The sequence below is a fragment of the Carassius gibelio genome, chromosome A4 (genome assembly GCF_023724105.1).
Source record: "Carassius gibelio isolate Cgi1373 ecotype wild population from Czech Republic chromosome A4, carGib1.2-hapl.c, whole genome shotgun sequence".
In the NCBI taxonomy this organism is placed as follows: Eukaryota; Metazoa; Chordata; class Actinopteri; order Cypriniformes; family Cyprinidae; genus Carassius; species Carassius gibelio.
In genome coordinates, this window is record NC_068374.1 from 12541687 (window position 1) to 12563271 (window position 21585).

Consider the following 21585-nt stretch of genomic DNA (forward strand, 5'->3'; position numbering starts at 1 on the left):
GGGGATGGGTAAGGGCTGTAGCAGACCAACAGGAGGCTGATTAGAACTCTTGTTCTGGGCGCAAATTGGGCAGGCAAACACAAACTGCCTGACGTCCTGGGCCATGGATGGCCACCAAAATCGCTGGCGGATGGCAGCCAGAGATCTCCGAACCCCAGGATGACAGACTAACTTGGATGAATGCCCCCACTGGAGGACTTCAGGGCGCAGCCCATCCGGCACGAAAAGTCTACCCTCTGGGCACTCCCTCGGCACCTCTCTCTCTCGTATGGCTTCCAGCACTCTCCTCTCCACGTCCCAGGAGAGGGACCCTACCACAATCTCTTTAGGGATAATTGTTTCAGTAGATACACTGGTTCTTTTTGTATCTCTGTAAAGACGGGAGAGGGCATCAGGTTTTATAATTTTGGAGCCTGGGCGATACGAGAGAGAGAAGTTGAACCGGCCAAAGAAGAGTGCCCATCGGGCCTGGCGTGAACTCACCCTCTTGGCCGAACGGACATATTCCAAGTTCTTATGGTCCGTCCAAACCAAGAAGGGCTGTGCTGACCCCTCCAACCAGTGACGCCACTCACCCAAGGCTAGCCTGACCGCCAACAGTTCCCGGTTCCCTACGTCATAATTCCGTTCTGCTGGGCTCAGGCGGTGAGAGTAGTAGGCACAGGGATGTACCTTCCCATCTCTGGGGGATCTCTGAGAAAGGACCGCACCTACTCCAATCTCAGAAGCATCCACCTCCACAATAAACTGACGTTCAGGGTCTGGAAATGAAAGAACAGGAGCAGAAATGAATCGGGACTTTAGGTCATTAAAGGCCTCCTGAGCCTTCAAATTCCACCTAAACGGTACCTTAGTGGAAGTAAGAGCTGTCAAGGGTGCAGCAACCTGACTAAAGTTTCTGATGAAGCGCCTGTAGAAGTTGGCAAATCCCAGAAACCGCTGCAGTGCCTTTCGTGAGTCTGGAGGTGGCCACTCGGCTACGGCCCTTACCTTAGCGGGATCAGCTTTGATTCCCTCCGCCGAAATGATATAGCCCAGGAAGGGAACTGACTTGGAGTGGAAAACGCACTTCTCCGCTTTAACATATAGCTGGTTCTCCAGCAGCCGTTGTAGCACCTGGCGCACGTGTTGGGTGTGTACCTGAGGTGAAGGAGAGAAAATAAGAATGTCATCTAGGTACACAAAGACAAACTTGTTAACCATGTCTCGCAACACGTCATTAACCAGGGCCTGGAAGACAGCTGGGGCATTTGTCAGGCCAAAGGGTAGCACCCGGTACTCATAATGTCCCGAAGGAGTGATGAATGCTGTCTTCCACTCATCCCCCTCTCGAATCCGAACCAGGTGATAAGCATTACGGAGGTCCAACTTACTGAAGACCTTGGCTCCCTGCAAAAGTTCAAAGGCAGATGACATTAAGGGCAGGGGGTACCTATTCTTAATGGTAATGTCATTCAAACCTCTGTAATCAATACAAGGGCGCAAGGAGCCGTCCTTCTTCTTAACAAAGAAAAACCCTGCGCCAGCAGGAGACGAGGAGGGACGGATGAGACCGGCATCAAGGGACTCACAAATATATTTGTCCATAGCCTCTCTTTCTGGACCAGACAGGGAATATAACCGACCCCTGGGCGGAGAAGTGCCTGGGAGGAGGTTGATGGCACAATCATAAGGCCGGTGAGGAGGCAGGGACACAGCCCGGGACTTGCTGAAGACCTGCCGCAGATCGCAGTACTCCTCCGGCACCCCGGACAGATCAGCATCATCCACCTGCACAACAGGAAACACAAAACCAGGAAAAGAGGCAGAACCCAAACAAGACTCAAGACAAGACTGAGTTTCTGGCCCAATCCACATGAGGACCGTGCTGCACCAACCACGGGTGTCCCAGAACCACGGGGGCACTCGGGGAATCAAGAAGGTACAGCTCGGTTATCTCATGGTGATTGCCAGAAACGATAAGACTTACAGGAGGGGTGAGGTGAGTGATGGTAGTGATAGGGGAATCATCCAGAGACCGAACAGAGATAGGAGTAGAGAGGGGAATGGCGGGAATTCCCCACTGCTTGGCCAGTGCCGTGTCCAGGAAACTACCACCAGCCCCAGAATCCACCAGGGCCGAACAGGAGTGACGAGAACCTCCGAACTGGACACCCACGGGAAGTAGTGTGCGGGAGGAGTGGGGGAAATTAAGCGGAGATGTGCCCACCAGAATCCCCCTGGCTACTGATGGGCCTTGGCTTTTAGCGGGCATTTTCCAACGAAGTGTCCGGCCCTCCCACAGTAGAGACATAAGCCCCGGGTGAGTCTCTCTTGCTTCTGCTGGGAAGTAAGACGCAGTCGTCCCACCTGCATGGGTTCAGGGTCAGCAGGAGATGGCAGAGGCAGGACCGGGGTGGATTCGCTGGTCATTTCACCCACCCTCCAAGAAGTGCGAGCAGTCAGTTGTTGGTGACGAAGGCGAAGGCGGTTCTCAACACGGAGGGCCAGGTCGACCAGATCATCGAAACTGCGTGGAAGCTCTTGGGTGGCGATCTTGTCTTGGATCTCCTCGTCTAGTCCAGCACGAAACACAGCTCTGCAAGCCCCCTCATTCCAGTCACAGGCCGCTGCTAAGGTCTTGAATTCAATGGCATACTCGGTCACTGAGCGGCCTCCTTGCTGTAGCCGTGCCAGCTGGGCCGCTGCTTCATCACCCCGAGCAGAACGGTCGAATAATTTGACCATCTCCTGTCGAAAAGCCCCAAACGAGGCACAAAAGGGAGCCCGGGCCTCCCACACTGAAGTTCCCCAGTCACGGGCTCTGCCTGTGAGGAGGGTTAGAACATAAGCCACCTTAGTCTCTTCCTGGGCATACCGGCGGGGCTGGAGGGCGAAGACTAGGGAGCACTGAGACAGGAAGGCTCTGCAGGAGTTAGGGTTCCCATCATAGGGAGGTGAAAGGCTAGAAAGGCTAGTGGGGTCCTCCGATCTTGCAGATGTCTGTCTCTGAAGTTCCTGGAGCTGGGCAGTCAGCTCCGACAACTTGGCATTAAGGAACTCAACCTCCCGCGATGTGGATGTTAGCTGGGAGGCATGTTGGCCCAGGAGAATGCCCTGCTGGGTGACGGCTGATCTGAGGGGATCTGCACCTGCTGAGTCCATGGTGGTCAGATCGTTCTGTCAAGGGGCGAGACTGGGACTCAAAAAGGTCAGTTTATTAGATGGCTTAATTCCAAAGGACAGAGAAAAAAATAAAAATGAGAATTAACAAAAAACTATCCAGGAACAGGGCAGTCTGGAGCAGATCCAAAAGAGCCTCCTGGACGAATTCCACTTGGAAATCCTCTGATGCAATGCCCGGACAAACTGACAGGGAGGCGGGGGCGCTGTTGAGGCGGGGAACTGGTGGCGCACTGTGGCGCGGCGAAGAAGAGGAGTGACAGCGATCGGTGAGCTCTAACACGGAAGGCTGGAGAATAGCGCTGCCTGAAAGCAGGAGGAAGTGGGAAAAAACAAACAAACTAGAGGATGAAAACAAAACGGGCACGATCTCTGTGTAGGCTAAACAAGAGATGTGGATAAAGTTGAGACATGGACGAGAACAACTCGACGATCTGACAACAGATAGCACACATGAGGAGACTAAATAGAGAAGGAGTGATTATCATAATGCAGAGCAGGTGATGGTGACCAATAACAAGATAATAATGAAACAAGAGGGCGGAGACGGGCACCACGGTGACACAGAAGCACATGGTAAGTGTAAACAACACACACTATGGGGAAAAACAGACAGATCAGCCCGGGGGCGTGACAGAAACTAGTACAAGTATATAAATAAATAAAAAGAGACTTACTCATGTTTATGATCTCTGCTGAATAAAGTGCTTTATTCTTTTTTCGAGGAAATCCAAATCTCAAATCCTAAACCACATCACATCTTTTTAGGGGTGAATTATGTCTTATTCCTCTCATCGCGAAGCAAACAGTAAAATAAAAACTTGAATAACAGTCCCTCTGCATTGTCTTCAGTTGTGTGGAGTATTCAAGCCACGCGCTTCAGTGAAACATCTGAATAGCACGTTCAGCGCGGGGGCGTGGTCGCATTAGAAGATAATGAAGGGAGACATGAAAAACAGACATCGCATTGTTTTCATATGGATTACTTTATCATCGAATATTTGTTTTCGGCATCACTGTTTAGTTTAAAAGTAGACATGTCCAGCTTTCTATAGATATATCTCTCATGTCTCTTCGTTGAGTATTCACTGAGTTACAGTTCATTATAAAGACGTGTGTCTAAATGAAGATCAGCACAGACAAAAGCTGCAGACAGCACAACTTGTTTGTCATCTTTATTTTATAAGTGCACAAAGTTTTGTTGTTATTATGTCTTTATACAAAAAAGTAGACCATTTACAGATTCAATTGATGTATTTCTCTGAACGATCAAAACTGAAAGTGTAATTTAAGTTATTTTTGGGGTTATCAACAGAAAATGCCTCATAACATGAATACGCATTAATCGACTTCAGAGGGTTAATAGGAAAGCCTTGAAAGGTGACCTAAATTGAAACAAAGATAGTGTAGGCTGAAAAACATTGTCAGTGTTTATTGAAGACTGGGGCTAGGAAGGACAGCAACAAACGTGAAACAGATTAGTTAAGGAATCCCAAAGAAAGTCACACGGCTACTGCTTGGAGAAACAACAAAGTGAAAGGTCACTTTCTCAAAGGTCCCGCAGGGCACTCTAGAGAAGAGTGTTATGTTTTGTTTCGTGGATGAAACTGTGTTCGGATGAATGAATGTGTGAATGATGATGAATGCATGAATAAATAAATTCCGCATTGGGTGGGTAAAGGTTGCGCACGTTCCTGGACTGTCACTTCAGTGTGACCTGGTAGAATTGGATGAAACTAGTATCCACTCAAGAGTGATGAATGTATGATGAGCCTTAATAATAATAGGACAATTAATGAACGATTATCCCTTAGATAAAGGGAAGAAGTATGCATTAATAAGCACTCTGGCTCAATAAAGAGTGTAGAAAGTGTGAATGAGTTTAGGAAAATAGTATCAATAAAGTTTGAATCAAGATCTATAATAGGTTTTTGCATTTTGGATGTCTGTGTTATAGAGACGGAGAAAATTATCTGAGCCCAGTGGAGTGGGAGTGAGAGCAAGGGATTAAGTTTATACAGTAAAAATGTATTACATGGGTGGATAAAAAAGAAAAGAGAAGTATTAAATAAAGAATTATTGTTAGAAATTGTTATCTAAAGAGTGATAATAAAATAGAGCTGAGACTGAAATAGCATGACAACAATGCTGAAAAAACTGATTAAAAATAAAGTGTAAAAAAATTCAATGTATGTTCTGATTTGTTAAATAAAAATGTATCATGCCAATTTAAATGTATGTTATTACTTTTCACTTTATAAGAACACCCAATTATATTTTTATAAGTCACTGATTGATGTGTATTAAACTAGAATTTTAAAAAGATTTGACCTTTTCTATTTACTTCTATACATCAATGAATTATTCACCAAGGTTTTAATGCATTACCCATCAATAAATCAACTGTTGTAAGAAGATGAGAAGTACTCCGATTAACTGAGTGATCGAGAAAACTGAAATCAGATGGATCTGACCAGGGACCAAGACCCGTTTGAACTGCCCCGGGACTTAAAACTAATACTTACCATGAAAAGAGTGCTTTTCCAAATACAAAAACAAAACACAAACAAAGAAACAACAGAAACAGAGACAATCTGAAGTGGTGTTCAAATGCTCCTGCTAATTCAGAAGCACCAGAAATTAGCAACATTAAAGATCACACTCTGCAAATTAGTGAAAAGAAAAAAATAACAAGCACAATTTATGAGAGCAAACCCAACCTTTGAACCCCAGCTCAGTCTTCATCTCACTCACTCAGCTGAGGACTAAAGTCTAAACTACATCTATGTCATGTGTTCTGCTTCTGTTATCAGTACACTTTTAAATGTACTAAACGTTGCACACATTGTTGTTTTTATGAGCTCACATCTGCTTGTCTTCCTGGTTTCCTTAATTCAATAACATTTTCTTTGTATGTATTTTCATAATACATTTGTTAGTTGACTTTACTTATTGAATACTGTAGTACTGGATAATTCATTGGGATAAAATAAGTGATAGAAAAGTATATTTTGTTTTTTAACAATCTTCAAAATATCTTCTTGTATGTTCAACATAAGAAAGCAACTCATACAGATTTGGAATGACATAAGGCTGAGTAAATGACCATTAAATTTTTTAGGTGAACTATCCCTTTAAATGTGTGTCTTAATGAGTGAGTAAATGAGTTTATTAGTTTAAATGATTTGTTCAAACTGCTGATTCATTAAAAGAATGAAGAAAGCGACTGTCTTTATGAAATGGTATTGAAACATTGATGCAATTCATTCAGTAGTGAAACACAGCTGTGTGATGCTCGGAGTTGTGCAATGTTCTTCTGTGATGTTTGTTAGTAGGCTTCACAAAATGTATAATGCAATTAATAAACGCATTACAATAAAACGAAAATATATCAAGCACCACTGCCTTGTCGTTATCTTCAAACTATAAAACACAACCCATTTTGTTTTAATTTAAAAATATAAAACATATTAATGTGAGTTTTAGGTAAAATTATTATATTCACTGAATAGCCTACAATAAAACTAAATATGACAAAAAATAAGTATAAAGTATACAAGACTTATCTCATAGGAAATTAAAGGAAAAGGAAAAATGTGGTTTAATGTATGCAACAATGTCAGCGATGTGTTACGATTAACAAATAAATAATTTATTAAACATAACTTTGTGCTCAGCCTAAACGATATGACCTGGAAGAAATAACAGATATATACTGATACAAAGATTGCCAGTTAGTTTCAAGATCATTAGATGGAGTGCCAATGAACTTCAGTAGAGGGCACTCCACTCAGGACCATTCCACCCATCAACCACCAGATGTCACTTGGACACTAGCACCTCTCATACTGTTGCACCACACCCAAACTACATTCACCATGAGTCACTGCATCACAATCACCTTGCCACACCTGCACCTCATTCATCAGCCAATTTCCTTGCCACACCTGCACCTCATTTACACACACATAAAAGCAGCACAATCACTCGCACTCACTGCAAAGTCTTGATTAGCCTGTCTGACATTTCTGTCTTGAGTGTTTTTCCTAGAGTTTGTTCTTCCTGTGTATGATCTTGGATTGTTTAAACTGACTAAACCTGCCCTGATCTCTGCCCATTACCATTTATGATTCTGGATATCCCTAAGCACAAATGCTATTTTGGGGATTTCCGTTTTTCATTTTCCTACCTAATTTTGAATGCCTGCCTATACTAATGCTACAGTGTAAGCTCAGAAAGTTTGGTATAATTTCAAAGGAAACCCTTTGAAATTACATAAAACACTGTTGAAATTGATAAAAATGACAATATATGCTGTCTGTGTTATAATAAATAGGGAAAAAAACAAGGCGCTTTTTTATTTTATTTGTGTAAACTGAAGTTTGAAATGGTATAACTCAGGCATTGAAGGGGCTGGCAACTTCAGACAAATGTCTTGTGATTCTTCCAACTGTCAGCTATTAGAGGAAAACAGAAATTTCTTTCTATCCTAATCTATGCAAAAGTTATTCTATTCCAACTGAAGGAAGGAATAATACCATTTTTGTATAAAATTTTTGTCTAAATAAGTATGAAGTCATCTTTTGCACACTTGCAGTATGGAATAATGTGATCTCTGTATATTATTTGACAGAAAACACTCAGAAGTTACATAAAAAGCTGCTGTTTGTGACAAATAGTATTATTTATGTTGTTTCACATATGATGAACCATCTCAATACATTGTGCTTTTTTTGTGTGTGGGTTTTCTGAACAGTCTTTGAAAGACAATAAGTCATATTACACAATAGCAACATGCATAAAATTATAAAAAATATCTGGTCTATCACAATCTAAAATAGAATCCACTTCATATCGTTTCATTTATGTCTATTCTGCATCGTGTAGAGATTGAGAGACCTCGCCTGTCTCTTTCATATTTCATATTTTGATTTTTTATCAGCGTGTATTTTGGTTTCGGTTTCTATACAGCGTAAACAAGCTCCCCGAAGCTTTTGCGCGAACTTCGGAGCGTCAACAAACTAATTTATGTTTATTCCCCCAGTACTGTACGGATTACTGTACATTCACTGAGATGCGGTCGAACACTGCACAGTTATGAAAATAAACATATTAGCTTATTGCTAGCGAAGCTTCCAAGCCTCAGAATAAAGAATCAAATGTATGAAAGCGAGTAGCACGCGTATAGGCTTACCAGATGCGCGTCCTGACCTCTCCACGGCGAAGGTGGCCACCCAGGACTTGTTTTATGAATATTATGCATTATAAATCCGGAGCTTCGGCCATTAGTAGTTTTGCTTCGCGTGGCCTTTGTTTAGAAGCAGCAAAAAACTCAGTTTCCCAGACATCATTGCGTCACACAAGCGGAAAAGGAGTGGGCAGTCGCTGTCCAGTTCCAGCACCCCCGCGGTGCTGAATCACAGCTTCGATTGGAGGGAACGACTTGTGAATTGCACCTATCAGGACAAATAGCGCTTCACAAAAGAAAACAGACGTCTATAGCAGAAGAAAGGCATTTAGACCCGTCTATATGACTTGAAGATCTTTTCAATAATACAGCCCTTGGAGCGCTTTTGCGCACTTGTACAAAACGCTTTATATCTCAGCAATGGAAGCACGCAGAAACGTAAAAATGGTCTTGTTTGAAAGAAGAGATTCTAATCTAAAAGATTATATCGAGTATATAGGTATGCGTGGCTGTTTGCGGCTGACTGAAGCGGTGCAAAATGTATAAATAATAAGGTGAGAAATTTTACATCGCGATCCTGTTGAAGATCATTCGATCTGTGATTGTCACACAATAAAATGATCTACATCATCAGATTCCTGAGAATGAGAGCTTTCTTGTGATATATGACTTGACTGTTTTGTGAAAAATATTTTAAATACACATTCTTACGAAAACGTATTCGCAATCGTTAGATGGAAATTTATGGGGGGGGGAAATATATTTCTTAGCTTAATTTGACTACTTTATGTATCATAAAACCCCAATTAATGGTATTCTTTGTAAAGAAAACACTCTAAGCTTTCAAATGAACCCATTTCTGGGCAAATGCCATATAAGGAAGGATATGCAAATGAGACACAAACATCTGGCATGCTATTTTCGGACCCGGTACCGGGTCTGCAGAGTTTAAGAGGATCCCTAACATACCTGAACCCGTGCCTGATTTCTGCCTGTATGACCATTCTCTTAATAAAGTTTCTGCACATGGATCTGAACGCCTCTGACTCCTTGTTACAGTTAGATTCACCCAAAATGATTTATATCTCATGTTTAACTACTACAGAGACATCAGAGCCAGCGGGAAATGTCAGAATGACTAGCCGAGGTGAGACTTCTCTCAGTGGATACATGAGCACTGAGCACCTGGTCAAATTATATATATTGATATGCCAATCAGATAATCAACTCAAAACACCTGCAAAGTTTTCCTGAGCCTTCAAAATGGTCTTTCAGTTTGGTTTACTAGGCTACACAATCATGGGGAAGACTCCTGATCTGACTAATCACTAAATATGTTTTTTTTTTTATTGTTCTTCTGAAGTATTCTAATTGGTTGAGACAGTGAATTGTTTTTTGTTAAATGTGAGCCAAAATCATCACAATTAAAAGAGCCAAAGTCGTAAACTACTTCAGTCTGTGTGCATTTAATTTATGTAGTTCACGATTTTCATAATTTGAGTTGAATTACTGAAATAAGTGTACTTTTGCACGACATTCTAATTTATTGAGGTGACTTTCTTCTTTCAGATGAATCTAGTCGGAGTTATATAAAAAATAGATTTATATCTTTCACGCTGTTTCATGACACTCAGCAGTTGTTAAATTCACCAGTTCAAAAGAAGTTAAATAAAAAGTGCCCATCCATAAGAAAAAAGTGTCTTACACAGCTCTGGCGGGTGAACAAAGGATTTAAGTAGTGAATCGAGCCATTTTTGTAAGAAAAATATCCATATTCAAAACCTAATAAGTGTAAACACTTTTATGTAGCTTGCGCCAAAAGTACACAGAAGCAGCTCCAGGTGGATGATGTATGAGGTCTCATTAAAACCAACGTTTGTTAAAAGGAGCAAAGGAAGAAAAATTTCCTTACTTTAGGAAAGGAAAACCAGTCCCTTCTTGGCTTATATCATGACATTCTTCTTTACAAATCCTTGTTTTGTACTTCTAATTAGTGACCATTGTTTTGTTTTGATCTCTGCGCAATTCACGTGCGTGTAATATCTCTATCTTATCCAAATTTAATAGGAGAAAATTATTTGTAATGTGCCACAGATTTGTGCAGTGTTAAAAGCCTAAGTATTAATGGCAGGGAAAGCCAGTTATACTTGAGAGCAGTCACATATGAAATGATCATTACTTTTTACATATGGCATGTGACCTGTTAATGCGGAAAAAGAATTGCCATGGCAGTTTTATGACATATTCCTTTCTCAAATTGCCTGAAAAATCACCTCATGTGAGTGTAAAACTTTTTTTGCGATGTATGGGTATTTTTGCTAAATTGACGTGTTTCCATTAAGCATATTTTCAGTTCGCAATTTAAATTTGCACTATTTGAATGGTAATGAAAATAGCTAGTGTCCCTTTGGAAAAGTGAGTTTGGATAAAATCATTAGCTAAATGAGTAAATTACTATAAAATTGCTGCATGTAAGCCTTCATTAAAATAACGTATGGTATGCCCGAGTCATTACTGATTAAAGGTTTAGTTCATCCAAATATGAAAATTCTGTCATTAATTACCAGTGTTGGGAATAATAGCGTTTAAGTATAACAGCGTTACTAACGGAGTTTAATTTTCAGTAACGGAGTAATCTAATTAATTACTTTTCCCATAGTTGCAATTCCGTTACTGAGAAGTGTCGCGTTACTACAATTTGGTTGAATAAAGTGCAAGGTGTCATGCTTTAGCTAGTGGTTACACATCAGCTGCCTGACACCGTTGAAAATCCGATAATGATTGGATGGGTGGGTGCAGCCCTGCTCACGCTGTCTCACTGCATGCTCTGACAACCACTAAACACAAGACGGCATCACCGATAATGGCGTTCTCGAACTGGAAGTAACGGAAATTAAAGGCGAGAATGTTTCTGTAACATGCAGGGTATGCCCAGGAAAAAAGACTTTATCCACGGCTGCCTCAGGCAACTCAAATCTTATGAACCACCTCACATCAACACATGGTAACATGTTACTGTGATGAATATTTTTAATGCTGTGTTCAAACCAGACACAACCTGCGTGAATAACTCGTGGAATTCGCGCGTAGTTGGACGCTTGAAAATTTTTAGTTCATACGCTTAATTTGTGCATAAAATAAACTTCACAACAGACACAAATTTGTGTCATGGGGGGGGCTTCTGCCAGTTGAGTTCACGCAGCATTTTCCACCACCATTTTTATTCAGATAATTTTCTAAATATTACTTTTATCGTTTCATGAAATGTAGTTTTAAAAGTATTTTATTCAAGAATGTAGTTGTTTTAAACTCAAATATGCAGTTTAAAAAATGTGTTTTCTGATTTTCAGAGGTTGTCTATTCGCGTCTTTGCAATGACTTAACATTGAAATCACTCGCGCCAGACGCTCTATTTGCATCTGGTGTGAACGCACCATAAGAGTTCGATAGTGTTCTGTTTATTGTGCAGTAACTTTATACCTAATATACATTTACAGAGATTTGCACTAATGGCCAGGTTTTCCCTTTGTTTATTTTTACCCAAGTTTAAATTTGTTTGTCTTAATTTTGTACTTGAATTTTATTTTCAATATTTATTTTGTATATGTTTTTATTTCTATGCATATCATATGGCAGGCTGCAATCTATTGAGTTCAAATAAATACAACATTTTCTAAAATACTTAGTGTTTTTATTCTTCAATCAGTTAATATAAAAATCTTATATATTAAAGATGTTATAGGATGTAATAGCGTTATAGAACATAAAAAATAACGTCTCAGTTACTTTGCTGAGTAAATTACTTTTACAATGTGGTAATGTGAGTTACTAACTCAATTACATTTTGGGAGAAGTAATTTGTAACTGTAACTAATTACTTTTTTCAAGTAAGATGACCAACACTGTTAATTACTCACCCTCACATTGTTTCAAACTTGTAAGACCTTCGTTCCTCTTCAGAACACAAATTAAGATTTTTTTTGTGTCTGTGTCTGCTCCAATTTACGGTCACAGAATCTGGTAACACTTTAGAATATGGTTCCATTAGTTAATGTTAGTTAATGTATTAATTAACATGAACAAACAATGAATAATACATTTATTACTGTATTTATTCATCTGTTAATGTTAGTTAATGAAAATACAGTTATTCATTGTTAGTTCATGGTAATTCACAGTGCATTAACTAATGTTAACAAGCACAACTTTTGATTTAAATAATGCATTAGTAAATGTTGACATTAACATGAACTAAGACTTATAAATGCTGTAGAAGGATTGTTCTTGCTTAGTTCATGTTAACGAAAGTAGTTAACTAACATTAACTAATGGAACCTTATTCTAAAGTGTTACCCAGAATCTTTTTATGTGTTTAAAAAGAAGCTGAAAAGAGAGTTAATAATAATAATAATAATAATAATAATAATAATAATAATACATTTTATTTACAATGTGCATTTCTCACACCCAAAGCATGAAGTGTATAAGTGTCTCATTCTTTGTCTGTTTTTTCTTTTTAAGCATTGGTTTCACAAAAACTGTCACTCTATCATGGATGGAGCCGGTTGTAACTTATAGGGAAAACTGGAATATTGCATAAAGCTTTTGCAAATAAAGCACTGTTTCCAGCCGATGGGTTTAAGAGAACAAAATAGTCACTTCCTGGGTATCAATAATAAAAAAGTAAGTTAGTGCAACTGGGGAATCTACTGTTGTTTTTTTCTCTTAGATAAACAAATGACTTGCACCTCAGAGTGTGATAAGATATGAACAAAAAAACAACCTTGTGTATATTTTTTACATTTCCATTGTTTGGCACATTTTCATACTTGATGTTATGTTCATTTCTTTCATGGAAACAAATATTGCTTGATGTCTTCTGAAAGACCTTTTCAATTATATATGACACAAGACTGTATTATGTATGATTACAACACCTCTTTTTGTGGCTGTTTAAGTAAGGGGGCCGCTGTAGACATCCTGTCGGACAACATCCCCCTCAGAGTGACATTGGCTTCCTGTGTTTGTGCTTGGATGAAGATAAAAATCATGACTTCCTCATATACTTTGGATGCTGTGAATGTGTGCAAAGACTATACAATTCCCAAGACATGTCAGTTTTGGAATCGCAGGAAGCCCCACCTTCTGAATGGAGCCAATCGCTAATTGGTAAAGTCACGCATCACTGCATCTGCCATTAGAAGCGCCCGGTTGCTATAGAAACAGTCAGCATTCTGAGACATGCAGAAATAACATCAAAGCTGTCTAAGTAAGAAACATCTTCCTAGTTGAGGTGATTGACACTGGCAAAAGTGAGTGAAAAATGATAAATTATAGGTAGGCCTGTTGATATTAATAATAATATTAATAATAATGGTGTAGACTTAAAGGGTTAGTTCACCCAAAAATCAAAATAACTCACCCTCATGTCGTTCCAAACCTGTGAGACCTCCATTTATCTTCAGAACACAGTTTAAGATATTTTAGATTTAGTCTGAGAGCTTTCAGTCCCTCCATTGAAACTGTGTGCATGGTATACTGTCCATGTCCAGAAAGGTAATAAAAACATATTTCTGTCTCGATTCTCTTTTGGTTGGAGGGGTAGGGGAAGGGCCAGATAGCCCTTCAAACAAAGATTTTTCGGGACCACACTTCAAACTAAGGGGTATGAATTATCTCTGCAACGTGGCTGCTACAGCGAACAAAAAGAAACATAAATGTAAGCTTTTCTGGCATAAATAAAGATTTCAACAAAAAGTAATCAATTGTTTTATGTTACATTAAATTGTGAGTTCATATTAACGGTCATGTTACTCAAAGAAATGTTTGCAAAAAATTGCTTATATTTGCTAACTTCATATCATTACACACTGCATGATAATGCCACAGCATATGTCTGATCAGGGCGATAACTGCACTCAAAAAAATTACTCTTTAAACTTACTTAAGTCAATTATGGACAGTGGTTCCACACAACCAAACTGTGTTTTGTTAACATTAATGGAATTTTTTGAATCTATGCAAACTCCTTGTGTTGTGACAACACAATTGAATGAGGTAGAATCTATGTGAAATAGTAATGTCCAACCAACTCAATTTATTCACTTTGCTTCAACTTAAACCAGTTCAACCTGTTTTGGTTTATTACAATCTAGCCAAATTTGTTTCACTCTATCAACATAAGGAGTTTGTTTCAAATTACTCATTTCAATTATGGACAGTGGTTCCACACAATTAGTTCTAGTTACTTTAGCACAATATTTTCTATTTAAAGTTACTCCCTTCAACAAAGCATTTTTTTTGTGTGATTTGTCTTGTAATGAGACAAAAGACAAGATGTCACAAATGATCAAAGTGTATTTGTTAAACAAGCAATAAATAATTACACACAGTAAAATACAGTTTAAACCACATTACAAAATTACACAAAATAGCAAATAAAATTCTAATTGGCATTCATGGGCAACCAATCAAACCTTATTCCAGGAACAGGAACTGTTCCTGCTCCAGAAATAACTTCTTCAGTATTCCAAATGTGTACCTGAATTCAGGAGGGTTGCTCAAGTTCAGTCCATATATCAGTCCCAGCAACATGGTTTTGCAGACTGTAAACTGCTAGATCCTGAAGAACTGTATCCTTTAAAACTCCAACTTCTGCTGGACTGTCTTCAATGATGCAGCTTCAAATAGAATTCCCACGAGTCTTCTGGATCACCTCCTGATTGCTGGCAACGTCTGTATCCTAGAAGTATTTAAAAGGATGGAGAACTAAAATTCTTGTGTATTAACTTTAACAAATCATTTATTAACCTTGAAAAAAAAAATCACCATATACTCCATACTGCTAGGGTCTTCATTGGATACTTCAATTTCATTAGTCTGAAGATGAAAACAACAAAATTTAGACTTTGTTTTTGTTTTCCTAAAATTACATGGGAAAAAAAGTCAGTCATTCATCTTCTTATGGGAAATACAGGCAAGCAGTCAAGTAAGCAAGATTCTAACAAACATTACAGTGGAAAATGGTACACACATCTGGACCCTGTACGGTAAGCAACAGAACTGGAATGTTCCCAGACCCAGAAACATAGTAAGGACATCAGTAAAACAGTCCGTGTGACACCAGTGGTTCAACCATAATTTTACAAAGTAAACAAAAATACTTTTTTGTGCAAACAAAATTCAACAATTCTTCTCCAAATCACATCTTCCACCATTATCAACACCACGTAAATAAATCATGCGTATTGTGCTGCTGACCTACAACACGCATGCACTGAGCCTTGATTACACGCAGAGGAAAGCAATTTTCATGCCTCTTGTTACTGTCCATAATGGCGGCATATGTGATTTGGAGAAGAATTGTTGAATAAAGTCGCTATTTTTGTTTTCTTTGCACAAAATGTATTCTTGTACCTTTGTAAAAGTGTGGCTGAAGCATTGATGCCACATGGACTGTTTTACTGATGTCCTTACTATGACTCTGGGAACATTTCAGTTGCATTGCAGCCTTTTATGGAGGTTCAGAAATCTCTCGCATTTTCATAAAAATATTAGGGATGCACCAATTGACTGGCCATAAATCGGAAACCGGATGGTTTTTGCTTAAAATATGCGATTGGTAATCGGCCGGTCTTTGGAATTTTTTTCGGTCGATTTTTCTGGAAGTGCGCCCGCGTGCTCCGACTACATTACTTCTGTGTGAAAGCAAACACGTCCCGGGATTGATTCCAGCATTGAACCCGGGTCGGGGACCTAGTAACATTGCCGGGTTCAATCCCGGGACAAGCGCTGTGTGAACAAAAGCCAGATCTAATGCCGTGTCTAAGTGATGACGCACGTTATCGTGCGACTCTTTTAGCGACTATTTTGAAGGAAGATCAACGTTCACTGAAAAAAAAGTGCAAACTGTATGAAGCAGAGATCAGTTAGTTCCTCACTTTCCACGGTGACACCGAGATCGTTCGCCAGATTCAGTGAAAGTATTAGCTGCCTAATGTTTTCGACTCGTACATTACACGTCACGCCCTGATTTCACGTGTCGTTATGGGACCTGTATTTCCCGGAATCGCAGTGTGAAAGGGGCTTTATTGAGCTTTTCCTCAATATTGGACTTTAGACTGTGGACTGTCCTTCCTTCTTGTTTGTTGCTTAAAGATTAAAAAAAAATCGTCCAGTTTGCTTGTAAAAAAATCGGTATCGGCCATGAAAAATCATGATCGGGGCATCCCTAAAAAATATCATAATTTGTGCTCTGAAGATGAAGGATGGTCTTACGGGTTTGAAACGACATGAGGGTGAATAATGACATGTTTATTTTTGGGTGATCTAGCCATTTAAACACACCTGAACCAGCTAATCAAGGTTCTTGGGCATTTTAAAACAAAAAAGTCTTACCTGAAGTTCCAGGCAGGTGTGTTAGAGCTGAACCCCACAGAACACTGGCTTTCCTAGAGCAGGCCTGGACATCAAAATAAATCTATCAGTTTATAGTAATACCACATATTTTGTATTTATTGTATAAATAAACCTTATCTTATAATATCTGTCTTTTTTTTTTTTGTCAATTTCCAGTGGCCAGTAAGAGAATAATGTTTTAATACAAGGTTGTGTTGAGTGCAGTTGTTCTTACCTGTGTAGTGGGCACCAAGAGGGTTTCATTATTTGTCCAAGGACTCTTCTTCAGTATGCAAACATCTTTGTAAGTTATGCAGTCCGGATCAAGTTTGGCAAAGATTGTTGATTCTGATGGGCCTATTGTCATTCTGTATGTCTCAAATTCGGCACAAACCTGTAAGTGCAATGTGTTACAAAAAAAAAAAATTTTGAACCGCAAAAACCAATTCAATGATCAAAATATTAAATGATTTATTTGTGTGAGTGATGAATAGTGTCATGTTTACCATTCCAAAAGGGAGGACCTGATTACATATCTGGAGCATATGTATAATGTGAACAGCTCAGAGTAGTGTCCGGTTTAAAGTCATTGTATGACCACACCGCCATGTTCATAAACAAAGCTTCAAATACTTCCACTGTGCTGAGTCAAGGGTCTCCAAACTCAGTCGACATCTCATGGTTAGACATTTATTGATTATCTTATGAGATAAGAGAGAAACTCCTATTCGCCATTTGATTAGTTATATGAGGAAGTCAAACTGAAGTGCTATCTTCTTCTTTTGAATTGAATCAGGAGAGTGTATTACAATCTTGCGCTACAGCGCCACACTGGTCAAACTGCATTATTGCAGGCTTTCAAATTAGGCAGATACGAGATCAAACCACTAACGTTACTCAAAAACATTTGCCGACAATTTTATTTTTATCGTCGATAATGTTGAGTAATTGTTTCAGCCCTAGTGTATATATATATATATATATATATATATATATATATATATATATATATATAATATATATATATATATATATATATATATATATGCTAAAGTAAATCCATTACAGAGAGTCGTGTGCTTTCACATCTCCCAACCGCTCAAAATCATCTATTAATGGTGCAATAAACCGATTACACAATACTAGACTGCAAAACAAAAGCACCCCAAAACAGAAACTCTAAGAGAAATTAAAGACTTCGACTTAACACAAGAAAAACTTTAGATTGTCTTACCTGACTGGTACATCTTGCTCCCCTCTGCACCGTCATCAAATGCGTTGGAAATCGTCACTTCCGGGTTTTTTTTTATTACGAAATTAAACCCTTTACGTTAGTTTAGCGATTGATAATTAAGTAAAATTTAAAATTAAACAGTTTAAGTTGATTAAACACAATACAATTGTGTTTTGGCGGAAAACTAAATATATTTGTGTTGTTTTAACGAACAGTGCCACAAATCCATTTTTTTGAGTGTGCTGTAGACATTGATGGGGACTAATCCCCCCAATAATTAGAAATCACTGAACCATTTTCTCAAATATTGCCTATTCGAGAGAGAGAGAGAGAGAGAGAGAGAGAGAAAGTTAAGTTGCTTGTATTCACATCTGTGCGTTTATTTTTAGAGTGAGTTTACTTAAAAACAGCAATTGTATCCTCTCGTCGCTGGAAAATATAATGTAGTGAATTAAAGTCGTGGGGCAGTGTTTACAAGTTTATTTTTTCCTGGATGTGTGAGCTGCATATTTCCGATATGTGTGTGTGTGTGTGTGTGTGTGTGTGTGTCATTAAGCAGCTCATTAATACAGAACGATAATTAAAGGCTCTAATGCCAGTATATGTTTTTTGGGCCTAAGACTAAACAGAACGTAATGAGCACTACTAGTACACCAGTAGGCAGCGCAGTAGCTCACTGTTCTCTGCCATCTTATCAATTATGTCATCTTTATCAAGTTTCATAAGAATCTCCTTCTCTGTTGACATCAAAAGGAATGCTTCAAGGTTCTCTTGACTGAGGGAGGTTCTTAGAGGGTTCTTCACTAACTTCAGGGTGGAGAAGGTCCTCTCATAGGCAACCTGAGTAATAGATCGGATAGGAGATAGGAGGAACTTTTAGCCCAAACCAATGATGTGATAAGCATCAGTAAGCAGATTATACTGGGACAAGAGATAGCAGCATATTAGACAGTTTTGCATGTGAAACAACATCTGCTCACAAACACTACACTTTCATCAGGAACCTCAGAGCCTTCCCCTGCTTCATCATTAATGTTGCAGTTCTCCATTAGTGATTGTTTCAGTCTTTCCCAGTGCCGTGGAAGGCTGATCAGTTCAGCTTGCAATGTCTCAACACTGGCACGTTCATAAAATTGCTGTAGGCACTTGCTGAGCTCCTTCACGGCTGTCCCTGGAAGTTCCTAGGATCCATGTGGAAGATATCAATGTGGGGAATTTAAATCCCTTTGAATAAGTGCTGACAGTCAAAGTTCACTTTCACTGTCGATTTCGTGATCGCGCGTGCACTGTGTGAAGGGATCACATCTAAATTTGTCAATGAGCTCAGAATCTGTTGAGGAGCAAATTCAATTCAATTTGGTTGAAATGCTTGAACTGAAACATTTTGCAATCTACTTTCTTAAACTGTGCTAAATGTTTTGAGCCATGCTAGTAGGAATCATTTGAGCTGTGTTTATGATCAATGTGCATTACAGTGACTGTAAAATATGTATTTTAGGGATGGAAATGGCTTTTATATTTGGGTTTTTTGGTTTTTAACTGGCATGGGATTGGGATGCAATGTATTACATAAAAATATTACATAAAAATGATGTAATAGTTGTGATCATTATTTTACCTTCCATGATCACTCAGACACGATCAGGTGCAGTATTACTGACTCTGTCAAGTCTGCATCAAATCAAGCACTCTAGAGTTAGCACAGAGAGCTTGTTTCTTGGGTTGCATTGGTTTGTCAGTCAATTCATTATCTTGTGCTTCATTCTCTCCTTCTGAATTATACTGATAAGGAGTTATCACAGAGTAGATATGTTTAGTCATACTATCTTACAATCAAAATATAGTAAATGTAGGTTAAAATGTAGCTGATGTAACCGGATAAAACTAGAAGTGTCAGGGTCTTAAAATATATGGAAAGAGTCTTTAAAAAGGTCTTAAGGTATTAAATTTAACTCCATGATTCCTGTTTATACCCTGATATATATTTTTCTTTTTAAAAAGGTTTTTGGACCCACTTTATATTAAGTGGCCTTAACTACTATGTACTTACATTTTAATTAATAATTTAGTACAATGTAGTTATTGTGTACATACATGTTTTTACATTGTACTTATATTTTAAAAAACGATATGTAATTACATCTGTATTTAATTTCTGTAATTACATTTATAATTACACTGTTGACCCATACTTTACACCTTAACCCACCCTTAAACTTACCCATCCCTCCAACCCTCTCCCTAACCTTACCCCTATCCCACCTCAGTAGCAGCAAAAGTGTTTTACAATACAATATGAACACAATAAGTACATTGTCCTTATGTTTTTATGTAAGTACATAGTAGTTAAGGCCACCTAATATAAAGTGGGACCAGGTTTTTATATTACGATCTTTGATACTATGTAATTTTCTTAATTCTTGTCATCTATGTCTATATCAAACTAATACAAGCCTAAAAAGAGACCAAAAAAAAAAGAAAGAAAAAACAAGCTCACTGAAGATAAATAAACAGTCAGTGATGAAATAAGGATAAAAAAAACGAATTGCAAAGCAATAGGACAAAAAAAAACAACAACAAATATGAAATGCTACATAAATTGTGGTCTTACTTAATCTCCACTAATTCTATCTATCTATCTATCTATCTATCTATCTATCTATCTATCTATCTATCTATCTATCTATCAGCAGACAGCATTAATACACTCAGTCAAATACATCTGTACAGCTTTAAGAAAATGAATATTATGATTGTGTTTCTGAGGATCATAAAGTACCTTATCATTGCTGCTCCGTCACAGAACTCAATTCTCACTTTAACACTGATTCTGAGCAGTGGACTATGAAACAACAAAAACTGTTATTAATTTATACTCCGAACTGAACTTCATTTGAGGATATCAAATGGACTGAGAAGGGCAGCAATGCGCCTTTAACGTTGCAGGAGAATAATCCAGAAGACGGCGGTAATAACGCGTTTTGGATGCAGGTTACCGTTAACCCTCAAGGAAGAAGAAGAAGCAATGCGTCTTTGACTATAGACATAATATACGTATATTATGTCTATGACTTTGACCATCAATGCGCCTTTGACGCGTCTGTTTTGCTGCAGCTCACATGAGTTGAGGAACTCGACGGGAACATAAGAAAGTTTTGAAGACTTGTATGTAATAAAAATCACATTAAGGTACGTTCATTTCTCTGCTTCTGATACAGTTCATAATATTGTCGTTTTTATCTTTCATTTGTTAAATCCTATCTTTAACACATTTAGTGATTTGTGTCGCTTGTAGTTTATCTTTAGGATTATAATGATCTCGAGCTCTAGATTCTGCTTTTAGTTGAGGTTTATTTACGGATTATTTACAGTCGGAAATAAATAGTAATGGAGGAAATACAGATTTAAACATCTGTAGATCAGATTCACTGAGAGTTTGATCCTGAATAACAAATGTATCTGTGCTGTTAAAACTCTTTAAAGTGTCTGGTTTGTGATATTTCAATGACGTTGAGATATATTTTAAACTTTTAGGAGAGAAAAACATAAAAGACTCACAATAACATGTTTGCATAAGAGAGCAGAATTTTAACTTTTTCTAATA

General features: G+C 38.4%; 1 protein-coding gene across 1 annotated transcript in view; it reads left to right on the forward strand.

The window, feature by feature from the left end:
- Window positions 1-20969: 20969 nt before the first annotated feature.
- Window positions 20970-21585, forward strand: part of LOC127969107 (NACHT, LRR and PYD domains-containing protein 3-like) — a 50312-nt gene continuing 49696 nt past the window's right edge. The window contains exon 1 of the mRNA XM_052570817.1: window positions 20970-21170. The gene's annotated coding sequence lies outside the window, so the exon portion shown is untranslated. The remainder of the gene's footprint in view (window positions 21171-21585) is intronic.